Source organism: Pelodiscus sinensis, chromosome 1, assembly GCF_049634645.1.
Source record: "Pelodiscus sinensis isolate JC-2024 chromosome 1, ASM4963464v1, whole genome shotgun sequence".
Classification (NCBI taxonomy): Eukaryota; Metazoa; Chordata; order Testudines; family Trionychidae; genus Pelodiscus; species Pelodiscus sinensis.
The window spans coordinates 152358102-152372704 of record NC_134711.1 but is presented as its reverse complement, the minus strand read 5'-3'; the positions used below and the strand labels follow the sequence as shown (position 1 = coordinate 152372704).

General features: G+C 44.3%; 1 long non-coding RNA gene across 3 annotated transcripts in view; it reads right to left on the bottom strand.

Moving 5' to 3' along the window:
• LOC102453810 (uncharacterized) overlaps nucleotides 1-8900 on the bottom strand; it is a 102015-nt gene extending 93115 nt beyond the window's left edge. For all 3 annotated transcript variants that reach the window (XR_012901144.1, XR_012901142.1, XR_012901143.1), the window contains exon 1: nucleotides 8521-8900. This is a non-coding gene — a long non-coding RNA (uncharacterized LOC102453810). The remainder of the gene's footprint in view (nucleotides 1-8520) is intronic.
• Between the last annotated feature and the right edge of the window lie 5703 nt (nucleotides 8901-14603).

Below are 14603 nucleotides of genomic sequence, written 5' to 3'. Positions count from 1 at the left end.
TGACACTGAGTGGATCAAGTGTGACTACAGGGCTTTGGGAGTACGGGTGAAGGAGTTTGGAGCGCAGGTGGTATTCTCTTCGATCCTTCCTGTCAAAGGTAGGGGCCCGGGCAGAGAGAGGTGCATCCTGGAGGTGAATGCCTGGCTGCGAAGATGGTGTCACCAGGAGGGATTCGGATTCCTTGATCATGGGGTGCTCTTCCAGGAAGGACTGCTTGGCGGAGATGGAGTTCACCTTTCCAGGAGCGGGAAGGCCTTGTTTGGACACAGACTGGCTAACCTTGTGAGGAGGGCTTTAAACTAGGTTCGACGGGGACAGGTGAGCAAAGCCCACAGGTAAGTGCTGAATGTGCGGGACTGGGAGATGGGTTGGAAATGGGGGGGGGACTACGGCCTATAATGGCAAGGAGAAAGGAGGGTCAGGGCACAACAGGGAGGCAAGATCAAATCAGTATCTTAGATGCCTATATACAAATGCAAGAAGTATGGGTAATGAGCAGGAAGAACTGGAATTGCTAACCAATAAATACAACTATGATATCATTGGTATTACAGAAACCTAGTGGGATGGGACACATGATTGGAATGTTGGTATGGAAGGGTACGGCTTGCACAGGAGGGACAGACAGGGGAAAAAAGGGAGGAGGGGTTGCCTTGTATATTAAAAATATACACACTTGGACTGAAGTGGAGATGAACGTAGGAGATAGCTGTGTAGAGAGTCTCTGGGTTAAGCTAAAAGGGGTAAAAAACAAGGGTGATATCATGCTAGGAGTCTACTACAGGCCACCTAGCCAGGTGGAAGAGGTGGATGAGGCCTTTTTTAAACAATTAACAAAACTATCCAAAGCCCAAGATTTGGTGGTGATGGGGGACTTCAACTATCCAGACATATGTTGGGAAACTAACACAGCGGGGCACAGGCTATCCAATAAGTTTCTGGACTGCATTGGAGACAACTTTCTGTTTCAGAAGGTTGAAAAAGCTACCAGAGGAGAAGCTGTTCTGGATTTGGTTTTAACAAATAGGGAGGAACTAGTTGAGAACTTGAAAGTGGAAGACAGTATAGGGGACAGTGATCATGAAATAGAGTTCGTGATCTTAAGGAAAGGTAGAAGGGAGACCAGCACAATTGAGGTAATGGATTTCAGGAAGGCAGATTTTGATAAGCTCAGAGAACTTGTAGGTAAGGTCCCATGGGAAGCAAGACTGAAGGGAAAAACAACTGAGGAGAGTTGGAGGTATTTCAAAGGGACGTTGTTAAGGGCCCAAAAGCAAGCAATTCCGCTGTGTAGGAAAGATAGAAAATATGGCAAAAGACCAGCTTGACTTAACAAGGAGATCTTGCATGATCTCAAAATAAAAAAGGAGTCATATAAAAAATGGAAACTAGGACAAATAACAAAGGATGAATATAGGCAAGCAACACGGGAATGCAGGGGCAAGATTAGAAAGGCAAAGGCACAAAATGAGATCAAACTAGCTACAGGCATAAAGGGAAACAAGAAGACCTTTTATAAATACATTAAAAGCAAGAGGAAGACCAAGGACAGGGTAGGCCCACTGCTTAGTGAGGAGGGAGAAGCAGTAACAGGAAACTTGGAAATGGCAGAGATGCTCAATGACTTCTTTGTTTCGGTCTTCACCAGGAAGTCTGGAGGTGTGCCTAACGTAGTGAATACAAGCAGAGAGAGGGTAAGTTTAGAAGATAGGATATACAAAGAACAAGTTAAAAATCACTTAGGAAAGTTAGATGTCAGCAAGTCACCAGGTCCTGATGAAATGCATCCCAGGATACTCAAGGAGCTGATAGAGGAGGTATCTGAGCCTTTAGCTATGATTTTTGAAAAATCATGGCAGACAGGGGAGATTCCAGAGACTAGAAAAGGGCAAATATTGTGCCCATCTATAAAAAGGGGAATAAGAACAACCCAGGAAACTACAGACCGGTCAGTTTAACGTCTGTCCCAGGGAAGATAATGGAGCAGGTAATTAAGGAAATCATATGCAAACACTTGGAAGGTAATAAAGTGATAGAGAATAGCCAGCATGGGTTTGTGAAGAACAAGTCATGCCAAACTAATCTGATAGCTTTCTTTGATAGGATAACAAGCCTTGTGGATAAGGGAGAAGCGGTGGATGTCATATACCTAGACTTTAGTAAGGCATTTGATACGGTCTCGCATGATATTCTTATTGATAAACTAGGCAAATATAACTTAGATAGGGCCACGATAAGGTGGGTGCATAATTGGCTGGATAACCGTAGTCAGAGAGTTGTTGTTAACGGTTCTAAATCCTGCTGGAAAGGGATAACAAGTGGAGTTCCTCAAGGGTCTGTTTTGGGACCCATACTGTTCAATATCTTCATCAATGATGTAGATATTGGGATAGAGAGTACGCTTATTAAGTTTGCAGATGATACAAACTGGGTGGGGTTGCAACTTCTTTGGAGGATAGGGACATAATTCAAAATGACCTTAGCAAGTTAGAGAAATGGTCAGAGGTAAACAGGATGAGATTTAATAAAGAGAAATGCAAAGTGCTCCACTTAGGAAGGAACAATCAGTTCCATACATACAAGATGGGAAGCGACGAAGAGTCCTGTGGCACCTTATAGACTAACTGAAGTGTAGGAGCATAAGCTTTCGTGGGCAAAGACCCACTTCATCAGATGCATCTGACGAAGTGGGTCTTTGCCCACGAAAGCTTATGCTCCTACACTTCAGTTAGTCTATAAGGTGCCACAGGACTCTTCGTCGCTTTTGCAGATTCAGACTAACACGGCTACCCCTCTGATACTTGACAAGATGGGAAGCGACTGTCTAGGAAGGAGCATGGCGGAAAGGGATCTAGGGGTCATAGTAGACCACAAGTTGAATATGAGTCAGTGTGATGCTGTTGCAAAAAAAGCAAATATGATTCTAGGTTGTATGAACAGGTGAGTTGTAAGCAAAAAACTCGTGAAGTCATTCTGCCGCTCTACTCTGCACTAGTTAGGCCTCAGCTGGAGTACTGTGTCCAGTTCTGGGCGCCACATTTCAAGAAAGATGTGGAGAAATTGGAAAGGGTACAGAGAAGAGCAACAAGAATGATTAAAGGTCTAGAGAACATGACCTATGAAGCCAGGCTTCATGAACTGGGCTTGTCTAGTTTTGAAAAAAGAAGATTAAGGGGGGACATGATAGCGGTTTTCAAATATCTAAAAGGGTGTCACAAGGAGGAAGGAGAAAATTTGTTCCTCTTGGTTTCTGAGGACAGGACAAGGAGTAATGGGCTTAAAGTGCAGCAGGGGAGGTTTAGATTGGACATTAGGAAAAAATTCCTAACTGTCAGGGTGGTCAAATATTGGAATAAATTGCCAAGGGAGGTGGTGGAATCTCCCTCTCTGGAGATATTTAAGAACAGGTTAGATAGACATCTGTCAGGGATGGTGTAGACGGAGCTTGGTCCTGCCTTGAGGGCGGGGGGGCTGGACTCTATGACCTCTTGAGGTCCCTTCCAGTCCTATGATTCTATGTTTTTTAGTAAAAGAAGTAGACGTACCAAAACATATTCTAAAAGTATATTTCTTGGGTAGATTAGAACCTAAATTTGACCTGCCTAGGTGGAAAATACTCAGTATTTCTTTTATTCAAATTATTGCCAAGATATTTAAAATAAATACACTGTCAACAGCTACTATTTATGGATCATCCTTTAATAATTTTGCTATGGATATTGCCAACCAGCACTATGGTCAAAGCTAAGCATGTCTCTTCCGGAACACTGTACACTACTTTGAAGGCTCTATCCAAAAGGATATGTTAACAAATCCAAAATAACTTAATGCCTGGAAAAAAATGGGGGAGATTCAATAAAATGTGATGAAGGCATGTCAGCCAATGGTCAGGGCAGTGTGTGTGCGTTATACCCGAGTCTTCAACTGTTGGGACACAAGGTCCTATTGCAGCAGGCAGCCTAGGGAAGGCTGACGGGTGCCCCGAGAAGTTTAACATCCGTGTCTTTAACCACTAGGACCAGGTCCCTTCACAGTGGGCAGCCAACAGGCTGACAGATGCCCCAGAGTTTACAGGGAGAGCTTATTACACCTCAGATTTTGACTTTTAGGATACATGATCCCTTCGCAGCGGGCAGCCTAGGGAAGGCTGAGAGATGCCCCTACAGATCTGTCCCCTGTAAGTGACACGATCCAAATGCCCAGCTCTGCCTGTATCTGTCCCTTATGACAGGCTGGAGTTCTTTTAAATTGTGCTTGGTTCTGTTACAGCAACTGAAGGAGTCAGGTTAAAGCTTAAACAGTTACAGGTTTATTAAAGAAGCTTATAAATCATATGGTTACAATGGCTATTGCTCTATTTCTTAACTACTAGCAAATATAGATCTTAAAAATGGTTGCAAAGAAAATAAAGACAGAAAATAGAAATAATGGTATCAAGTGACAGCTTAATCTTTAAAGAGCTCTAAATCTATGTGTACACTTAAGACAAAGGACACATCCAAGTACAATTTTTACTCCCTTCTGTGCCTCTCGACTCCTGCATATCAGGCCAGGGCCGGTCCCTCAATTCCTAGGAAAGACGAATACGAGGTGGGCATCTCCTTGGAACCTCAGGAGGCCAATCACCTAACCCGACCAGCAGATAGATGGTAAATTGACGCTCAGAACGAGTGTGCTGCTGGACCCATCTTTATACCCATAGGGGCCCGTACCCTCTCTCTTATCTAAGATGCCAAATTGTGCTGGTCTGTCTTTGTGACGCCAGTTCTTACAAGGGAGTTTCAACTTAATTTACACTTGCAAGAGAGAGAACTAAATTGTGAGTACTGGACATTCTTTACTGGGTGGGAGATTCCTTTCCCCCTCCCCCCGGACAAGTGTGTGTTTGTATCAATATAGATTTCAGACAAGGGCACTCCTTGGCAGCCTGTTGGTCAACAATTGGCATCTCTCTGTTTACAGCCATCCAGGGTCAGAGCAGCCTGCATATCTGGGCCTTCTGTCAAGGCTTCAAAGACTATGCTAATTTTACTGCTCTCTCTCTATGCCCTGTGTGCTCCAGGCAAGCAAAGATGGATGTTATGGCGGGGGGGGGGGGAATGGTTCCTGTCTGGCTACAGGGCAAGAACTCTGTTAAGCTTCTGAGATGGCCTTTCAAACAGCATTGAATAAAAGTCTGAGGGCGCGTCTACACAGCAGGGCTTAACTTGAAATAAGCTACGCAAATTGAGCTACATGAATTGCATATCTTATTTCAAAATTGGGAGTGTCTATACAATCCTTATTTTGAAATAAAGCGCTCTTCCTCCAACTTCCCTTACTCCTCGTACAAGCTACGTCTACACTGTCAGCTTCTTGCGCAAGAACTCTTTTTGTGCAAAAACTCTTCCACAAGAGAGTCTACACTGCCATGTGCTTTTGCCATAGGGGCTTCTTACGCAAGAAATTCATCTTGCCTGCCTACACTGCCCTCTCCTGGAAGAACTCTTGCACAAGAGGACTTATTCCTCATGGGGAGAGGAATAACTCTTCCAGAAGAAGCCCTGTTTTACAACGCTATACTGTAAATTTACTTCTGGAAGAACTCTCGTGCAGTGTATACAGAAAGCAAGTTTTTGTGGAAGAATGGTTGTTCTTCCGCAAGAAGCTGCCAGTGTCGACGTAGCCTGAGGGTTACAGGAGTCGGAGTGAGAAGTCCTCCAGCTTGATATTATTGCGATATTATTTCAAAATAACTGCCTGCTGTGTAGATGCAGACTAAGTTATTTCAAAATAAAGCTAGTCATTTCAAAATAACGTTGCTATATAAACATACCCTAACTGAAAATCTAGGCAGGTTTTGTTTTAAGTGCTTTTCAGGGCATCTGTAAAACCGTGGGGCTCGTCTCTTTTGCACACGTGCGCCCACACACACGCATGCACTACATAAATATAAAACAAACTAGTTTTCATTCAGTGAAAAAGTCCAAGAAAAATCAAAATGCCCAAAATCAATGGCTTGACAAAAGGGAATTTCAAATAGCAAGGCATCCTTATATCTGATTTTAAAACAAAAACAAAAACTAAATCAATGGATAAGCATCTCACCTTTAACACAGTCCTATTTCACACTCCAGATGATTTACAATAGACAAGTTTGATTGCCTCCCATAGGCTACTGGGAACCTATGAAAAGCTTGGCTGAGTTATAAAATTACAGGTCATCATTACTGTAGGAACACTAAGGCTTTTAATTTAATTTTTTTTGCACTGATTACAGGGGGAAATAATAGAATTGTTTCAAAAGCAAACAGATCCCTGTGTAACTGGAGACTCATGCATCTTAACATTAACTAATGCACTCAGCAGTTGTAGATAGTCCTAGCTAGCAGTGCCCATTCTAATAGCAACATACGGGTAAAATAGTGTCATAGCGACAATAGGTGTTACAACTCCATTTAAGTCCCCCTAGCAGATAGTCACCAGGCTGTTATAATTAAATCTAATATTGGGCTTCCCATTTACTTTCCCAACAGCTGGGTCTGGGGTGAATCCAGTCACTGTCTCTAGCTCGGGCCTCTAGGACACGCTCCTGTGGTGCAGACTCCCTCCAGGGGACCCTGAAATCTAGCTGACCTCAACCCCAAGACCAGTGCTGGACCCTCTCAGCCTACCTCACCCCCGATGCACACTTTTCCTTGAAGCTCTTCCCTCACGAGCACTTGGGTTTATAGTCAAGGAATTTGGGGGGTTTATTGGATTTCTCCCCAAAATTCCCACAATTCTGAAAAACAAACAAACACAGTTTACAAGTTCCAGAACTCCCTGGATTCAGCTCTTCCCTGTAGAGCCCCAGTCACAGACTGCAACTGAGACTGCCCTACTGCAGCAGCAGCAAGCCCTCACCTTCCCACTGCCTGCTCATTCCCCTGCCTGCTGCCCTCTCTGCCCTAGTGGTGTTGGGCATCTCTTACCCACTGACCATTTTCAGATTGTAAAACTTCCATGAAAATCAGTACAGTACAATGCCATTACATTAAAGACCACAAGCTATGAAAAGGAACTTCTTAACCACATATACTTTCCTCCAAGACAGCACAGGAGAGTTACAGATCTAGGCAAAATATATGCTTGAATACTATCACCTCCATCCCCAGAGTCCCCATCAAGCCTAAGACCCCTTGGGGTTGATTAGGGTTTTTGGGAAAAGGCATATCCCACCTTCCCCACTTGTACGGCTGTGTCCTCTGTTTCTCACAAAGGACCGGGCTCACTTACTCACAGAACAGGTCTCCTTTTTAAAGCATGCTGTTCTTCCATGCTCTAACCTCTCTGTGCTATTGTTAGGCAAGAGAGTTGTTTAAAAAGTTAGTGGTTCCACCAGTAATAACCCCATTGCTTCACCAGAGCTATTCAGTGGCTGATAGCCCTTCTTGCTCATCCCAGAGAGTCTGTTCACAACCTGTCAGGTCTCTGCTACCAAATGAAGTATCTAATTCACAATGACCGTTACCTCTGTGACAATTGACACAGGATTGTTCCTTAGACTGTCACAATGGAAGCACCTTTACATCCTGATTTGCTGAAACCAGCAGTCCATCAAGTATCCTGTCTCCATTAGTGGCCAGTATCATATGCAGGTGTAAAATGGATACTTTTTCAGTAAATCTCCTATAGTGGAATTTTTTCTTAATCCCAAGTAGTTAGAGGTTGGCATATACCATGGAACATGAGGGTTTAACATGCCTTACAAGTGATTTTCAGCTGATGTCCTTATCATGCATGTGAAAGCAAAGGCTCGCCTATCCCTGAAGTTTCTGTAGCATTTTACTAGGAAGTACTCAGACTTGGGGGCCTGGCTTAGAGCTGGATAATTCCCAAGTGGTATTATTAAATCTACTTTCACATAATCCTTGGCTTTCCATATCTCTGCTCCTTCTAGTTTTAACTATAACCTTTCTGCATACACTTTTTCTGCTTATCACTGCCTATACCACATAAGGATGCAAATGTTTGCTTCCACGAAGAGCCATGCAGATAGGGAAGAGGTGACTGAATCTTCCAAATGCTCAGGAAAAAATACTGTATAGAAGTGTTGGCAATCACACAAAACATGCATTTGGCAGCAGCCAATTACACCATTAGTCCCATCAGTGAAATCCAAAAGTTAGACAGGTCTCCTAGAATAACTGAATAGCCGCGTATCAATCAGTGTACTTTGCAGCACAGAACTTATTATACACACACGGTGCCCAGCCCTTAGTAGGGCTTCAGGGCACTATGATAGATAGATAGATACTTTAGCAAACCATTTCACTCAAACAACTGTCAAGACCTTTGAGTCTGAGAGCATTTGTAATACAAGAATTCTGCAATGTCGCAGGAATATGAGAGTTAAGTTGCACTCAGCAGTAATCTATTATAAAAATGTATCATCAAAATTTTCATGCAAATAGTAAAAAAAAAACAAAAACCACAGATGCTTAGAACATTTGCACATCTCTTTAAGCTAAATCCTGAAAAGAAATAACTATTTTTACCTGAATAAAGGTGGCAAGATCTGGGTCTTACAAATTTCAACAAGGGAGAAAGAGTCATTCTGAGAGTTAGCTCTTGAAGTCAACACCCCCTCCATAGTTGCCCTGCCATGGAGCTGTTTCTCTATCTGCTCTGCAGTCCTCCTCTCATTCTAGGAACCACAGCATCCACTTCATGACTCAGCCCTCTGACCAAGTCTCCCAGAGTTCCCCCTTCTCAGGTACCTAAATCCCTCCTCCTAAACTGATCTAGGCAGTCTGCCCTTTGGCTGCCACACTGATTGGCTGATAGGGGTTCCAGTCTCTACTCCGAGTTCCAGTCAAGCAACCAATCTGAGCTTTCCTCTGCCAGCCCTCTCTGCTCTTTCCCTGGACCACTTCCTACCACTTCCCCTTCCCAAGGAATGACAGTTGACTTTCCCAGTGGCACCCTTAACTTCCAATTTCCTGTCTTTAGAGTCCAGGCCCAGCTCATTCCTTCTCAGGTGGACTTCTTCATTCAATTAGGGGATTACTTAGCAACCAGAGTCCCCTTAGCTGTGGCCTGTTGGGTAATTAGCCCCTTTGTTGTTCTGCCATCACCCTCTCAGGGCAAAGGGGTGGAGGTGAACATCCCATCACAGAGGTTTTATAATGTTTGCTAAAATATTCAATTAATTTGATTTAAAATCATGAAAAAATGGCAAAAAAATAAAAAAGGCAACAATTTTAATTTAAAAAAATACATAAAAAATTTCTTTCTAGTCATACTATGATACACAGCACCTTTTTAATTAAAATGCTCTCTTTACAATGGAGGATAAGCATCTCTGTCCTCATTTTATAAGTGGGGAAACAAACACAGAGCAGCTAAGCAATTTGCCCAAAGCCAAACAGTGTGTAATGAAGAGACCTCCAGGTTTCCAGCTTCTCAGGGCAAATCCCCAAGTGTATTTAGGCACCTAATTCCCATTGAAATGGTTCTGAACATCAATTCCCAAAACTCACAAACCAGAGTTCCCTGTAAGCTGTGGGTGCTTAGGTGGCCACCCCAGGAGAGATTCAACTGCAGCCCAGTTGATTAGAAGAGCACCCACAGTCAGCAGCATGTGTTTATATTGGTGGTGCACATCTTCACATGCTTTGGTGCACATAACAAAATGTATTCCACCCGTGGATTGAAAAAAATAAAGGGAACATTACTCACAACCTGAGTGTACTTCCTTTCCCATAGTAAAGGTGTGCATAACATTAAAACAATTCACACACTACACAGAGCTTTCTAGGATGAGAATGTATAATATACACTACCAAACTATAAATTTTAAAAGATTCCCTCCCCCGTTTCTTCCAGAAAAAACAAGCTCAGTTTTAATAAAACTCACATAAGGGGGAGTTTGGTTGATCCTTGAACTCAAAGAAAACCTTAATTCCGTGGCATCTCCCCCAGACATAAGCCAATAACACACAAGACAATCCACTGTAGGGCAGAGGGATAGCACAAGGCCAATGAACCATTTAAACCCATGAAAAGTAAAGATTAATAGGAATTGGGAAGGGGGCAAATCGGCTTTGTTTAGGTGACCTCTCTGAAGTGAATTTTACTCTAAAGCAGTGATGGGCAACATGTGCTCATAGGTAATCAGACTGTGGGCTGGGAGACATTTTGCTGACATTCATCATCCACAAGCACTATCTCCCCTCCCTGTGCCACTCCCTGTGGCTCCAGTTCTCTGATCCCAGCCAATGGAACAGCAAACAGTGAAGAACTATGCTTAACTGTATTAGAGTTACAGCACACCAAGGGATGCCCTTGAACTTAAGGCACAGGAGCAAGGATTTCCTGTATCTCATACCAATTAATCGTGTGACTTTGGGCAAATCCCTTCCCTTTGAGCTTCAACTTCCCCATGGCTGTGTCTAGACTGGCCAGTTTTTCCGGAAAATCAGCCGCTTTTCCGGAAAAACTTGCCAGCTGTCTACACTGGCCGCTTGAATTTCCGCAAAAGCACTGACTTCCTACTGTAAGAAATCAGTGCTTCTTGCGGAAATACTATTCTGCTCCCGTTCAGACAAAAGTCCCTTTTGCGCAAAGCTTTTGCACAAAAGTGCCAGTATAGACATTTCAGATTTGTTTTCCGCAAAAAAACCCCGATCGTGAAAATGGCGATTGGGGCTTTTTTGCGGAAAAGCGCGTCTAGATTGGCACGGACGCTTTTCCGCACAAAGTACTTTTGCGGAAAAGCGTCCGTGCCAATCTAGACACTCTGTTCCGAAAATGCTTTTATCAGAAAACTTTTCCGTTAAAAGCATTTCCGGAAAATCATGCCAATCTAGACGCATCCCATGTGTATAATAAGCCTAATAATGGGGACGAAGAAATGTGTTAAACTAATGAAGTATGTCTCAGGAGGTGCATGGAAGTCTTTAGTATTCCAAATGAAGATTTTTTTTCCCCTATCAATAATCACCTTTTTTCAAGTTAGTGAAACTTCTACAAAATCAAAATATGAAGTTACAAACACTTCAGAGTAAAAATTTATTGCAACTTCTTTTGCCTCTTATTGTCTGGTGACAAAGTCAGTGTAAATGCTACTTCCACACAAATATTTGCACTGCCAGTTTTAGGAAGAGGCACTTGTAAAGGAGGAAATGGTGTTCCATAGAAACTACGGAGTTTAGTGAATCAACCACCATGCTTGGAGTCAAGGTCCAGCTATGCCACAGGTTGACAAAGATTATTCTGCCTACATAGAGCTGTACAAATATTCACTTTACAAATGCAGGTTCAGTAAGATCCTTATTATACCAACTGTTTGTAATGCCCAGGGAGGTTGTAGAATCTCCATCTGTGGAGATATTTAAGAGTAGGTTAGATAAATGTCTATCAGGGATGGTCTAGACAATACTTGGTCCTGCCATGAGGACAGGGGACTGGACTCGATGACTTCTCGAGGTCCCTTCCAGTCCTCATATTCTATGATGTACCTAGGTTGCTTGCACCAGATCACACTAAGTCATTTCTGGACTAGAATCCATGTATGCTGAGTCCCTGTCTTATGCATAATAATAGGGCTTACACTTATACACACACACACACACACACACACACTCTACTGGGTGTCAGGACAGTTGGCTACAACCTTGGTTCTGTCATTATCCCATTGTGTGATCACAAGCAAGACACTTCACCTCTCTGGGCCTTTTTCACCTTCTATCCTTCGACTATCCTATCTCTTCATATTATAAACTCTTCAGAGTAGTGATTATGTGCCTTTGCAGTGTCTGGCACCATGGGGTGCCAATTTCCTTAGGGACTCTAGATACTGATAATGAGAGCTATAATCATTCCATTATACTAGCAAAGAAAATGGGAACACAGAAGTTGAGTGGCTTATCTAGAATGACTTGAGTCTAACTGTTTAGAGAGCTGGGCTTATTTCTTTTCTAACTCTCCACAATGTGCCTCAAAAGAAACTTCACGGAGGTTGATGCAGTTACATGGCTAGAAAACCAGCCTAACTCAGAAGAGAGAATCTGCCACCGGCTTCCAGTCCTAATTTACCTGTATGGCCACGAGCAAGCCAGCTAACTGTTCTAATCCTCAACTTTTCCCACCTCTCAAATGCTCAAGATATTTGCAATCAAATCCTTGTGGCAAGCTTTATACGTATGCAAAGTATTACTTAGGCTAAACAGCAACAAAGATGAAATGGGGACTCACGTTTGAAGTTGCACACGCAAAAAAAACCAGGGATTTTGAGTTTTCAGAGTTTGTTACAAATAATTTTTTAGTTCCCCAAAACTGAATTAAAAGCAAAATGTGAGAGTTGCAAAATCATGTAAAATACTGGTGACAAAAATTTGCCTAAACACTGCCCACCTCTAATTATTGCATTTATTAAAATACTAAGGGATTTATCTGGTATTGCTCAGGTCCTGAATTGAAATATTTTTGTTTTTCTTCATTTAAATTATTGCTCTGGGTGAGGCTAGGGATGAGAGGTTCAGTACAGGCAGTCCCTGACTTACGCGGATCCGACTTATGTCGGATCCGCAGTTACGAACGGGGCTCGCCCCGGAGGACACGGACTGTGGGACCTCGCGGTCCTGCTGCCCGTGTACTCCGGGGCTTTCTCCGCGTCTCCCTGGTCTGCAGACCAGGAAGACACGGAGCAAAGCCGCGGAGGGGCTCGGGCAGCCCAGGCGCGGCTGGGCTGCCCCGCTGCCTGAGCCCCTCCGCGGCTTTGCAAAGCCTCGGGGAAGCCGGCAGCGGAGCAGCCCAGGCGTGCCTGGGCTGCCTCGCTGCCCGAGCCCCTCCACAGCTTTGCAAAGCCTCGGGGAAGCCGGCAGCGGGACAGCCGCTGCTGGCGTCCTCAGCGGCTTTGCTCCCCATCTCCCTGGTCTTCTGGTCTCCAGCAGACCAGGGAGACGGGGAGCAAAGCCGCGGAGGACCCAGGCGGCGGGACCACGGTGCGTCTCGGTCCGCCGCCCGCGTCTTCCTGGTCTGCTGGGGTGAAGGGGGCGCAGCTAGTACGCCCCCCCCCCCAGCAGACTAGGCTTTTCTCCAGGCGCCTGTGGCAGAGCATCTGGGGCGCTGCCGGTTGGTCGCGCAGCGCCGATCTGGGCGCTACTGGACCAACCCGGGTGCTGCCCTGCCCCAGGCATCCTGATTCAGCCGCTGCTTGTCAGTTTCAGCAGCGGCTGAATCAGGACACCTGGGGCAGAGCAGATGGGGTGCTGCTGGGTTGGTCCAGTAGCGCCAAGGAGCGGTGCTACTGGAGCAACCCAGCAGCACCCCAGCTGCTCTGCCCCAGGCGTCCCCAAGTCAGCTGCTGCTGAAACTGACCAGCGCCGACTACAGGAAGCCTGAGGCAGAGTTGCTCTGCCCCGGGCTTCCTGGAATCAGCTGCTGATCAGTTTCAGCAGCAGCTGACTTGGGGACGCTTGGGGTTCTTAAGTAGATTCTGTATGTAAGTCGGAACTGGCGGTCAGTTTCAGCAGCGGCTGAATCTGGACGCCAGTTCCAACTTACATACAGATTCAACTTAAGAACAAACCTACAGTCCTTATCTTGTACGTAACCCGGGGACTGCCTGTACACAGGCTGCTCCAGGGAGAGAGGACAACCCCAGCCCTCTCTCACCATAGCAGCATGGGGCTAGGTGAGAAGTGCTTGTCCATGGCTACTGCAGCATGCATAGCCAGAGGAGGGGTGCATGTCCCACAGTTGGGGGACAGACACACAAATACAGAAACAGACAAACTCTCTGAAATATATAGTAGATAGCTATTCCTTTTTCCACTCCTGCCCCTTGCAGGCCCAATAAGGTTATACAAAGGTTTTTTTGTAAGAAAAACGGTGCCGGTATTCTGGGGCAAACTTGTTGAGACAACCAAAAAAAAACTGCGCTGGAAGCCAAAATTCGGTTGTGGCCCCTTTAAGAGCCACAGTGCCGCGCTGGAAGAGAAAATGCCACTTCAGAAGGAGTTCTTGAATAAACAGACTCAAAGACGACAGATGGACAGACAGAGAGACGCAAGCACAAACACTCTGAAATATAGAGAAAATTAAGGCCTTTCAGACTTCGCCTGCTATAGACATTTTTGGTGCCTTAACAGAATGTGCGATCTTATCTTCTGCACATGCCACCAAGGAAATTTATAAGAAAGTTAAGCAAAGGGCTTCAACCTTAGTCAGAATTTCCTTGCTTTGGTGAGCTTAAATCACAGCATTATTGTTATTCATAGTAGCTATTATGTAGTTTAAGAGGCTAAGGGCTCTAGCCTCTAAAAACAGGTCACTTGCACATAAAAACTTTCAAATCCAAAACTCGACAGACCAAATAATCTAATCTCCAGTTGTTCAAAATGTTAATACCACTCCATCATTTAATTTACTGCTTTTGTGTAAAACCCAGAAGCCAATAAAAAGATGTTCTTATGAATATAATGCACTCTCAAAGTTTAAGCCACGTGACAACAAAAGACTTTAGATAAATATATATTTATGGTACAGACGTACGACTTTGGCTTACTCATCAATAATAGATTAATATATTCATTTTATTTGTAAAAGGGCATTCGATATGGTTTCCTGTCTCAGC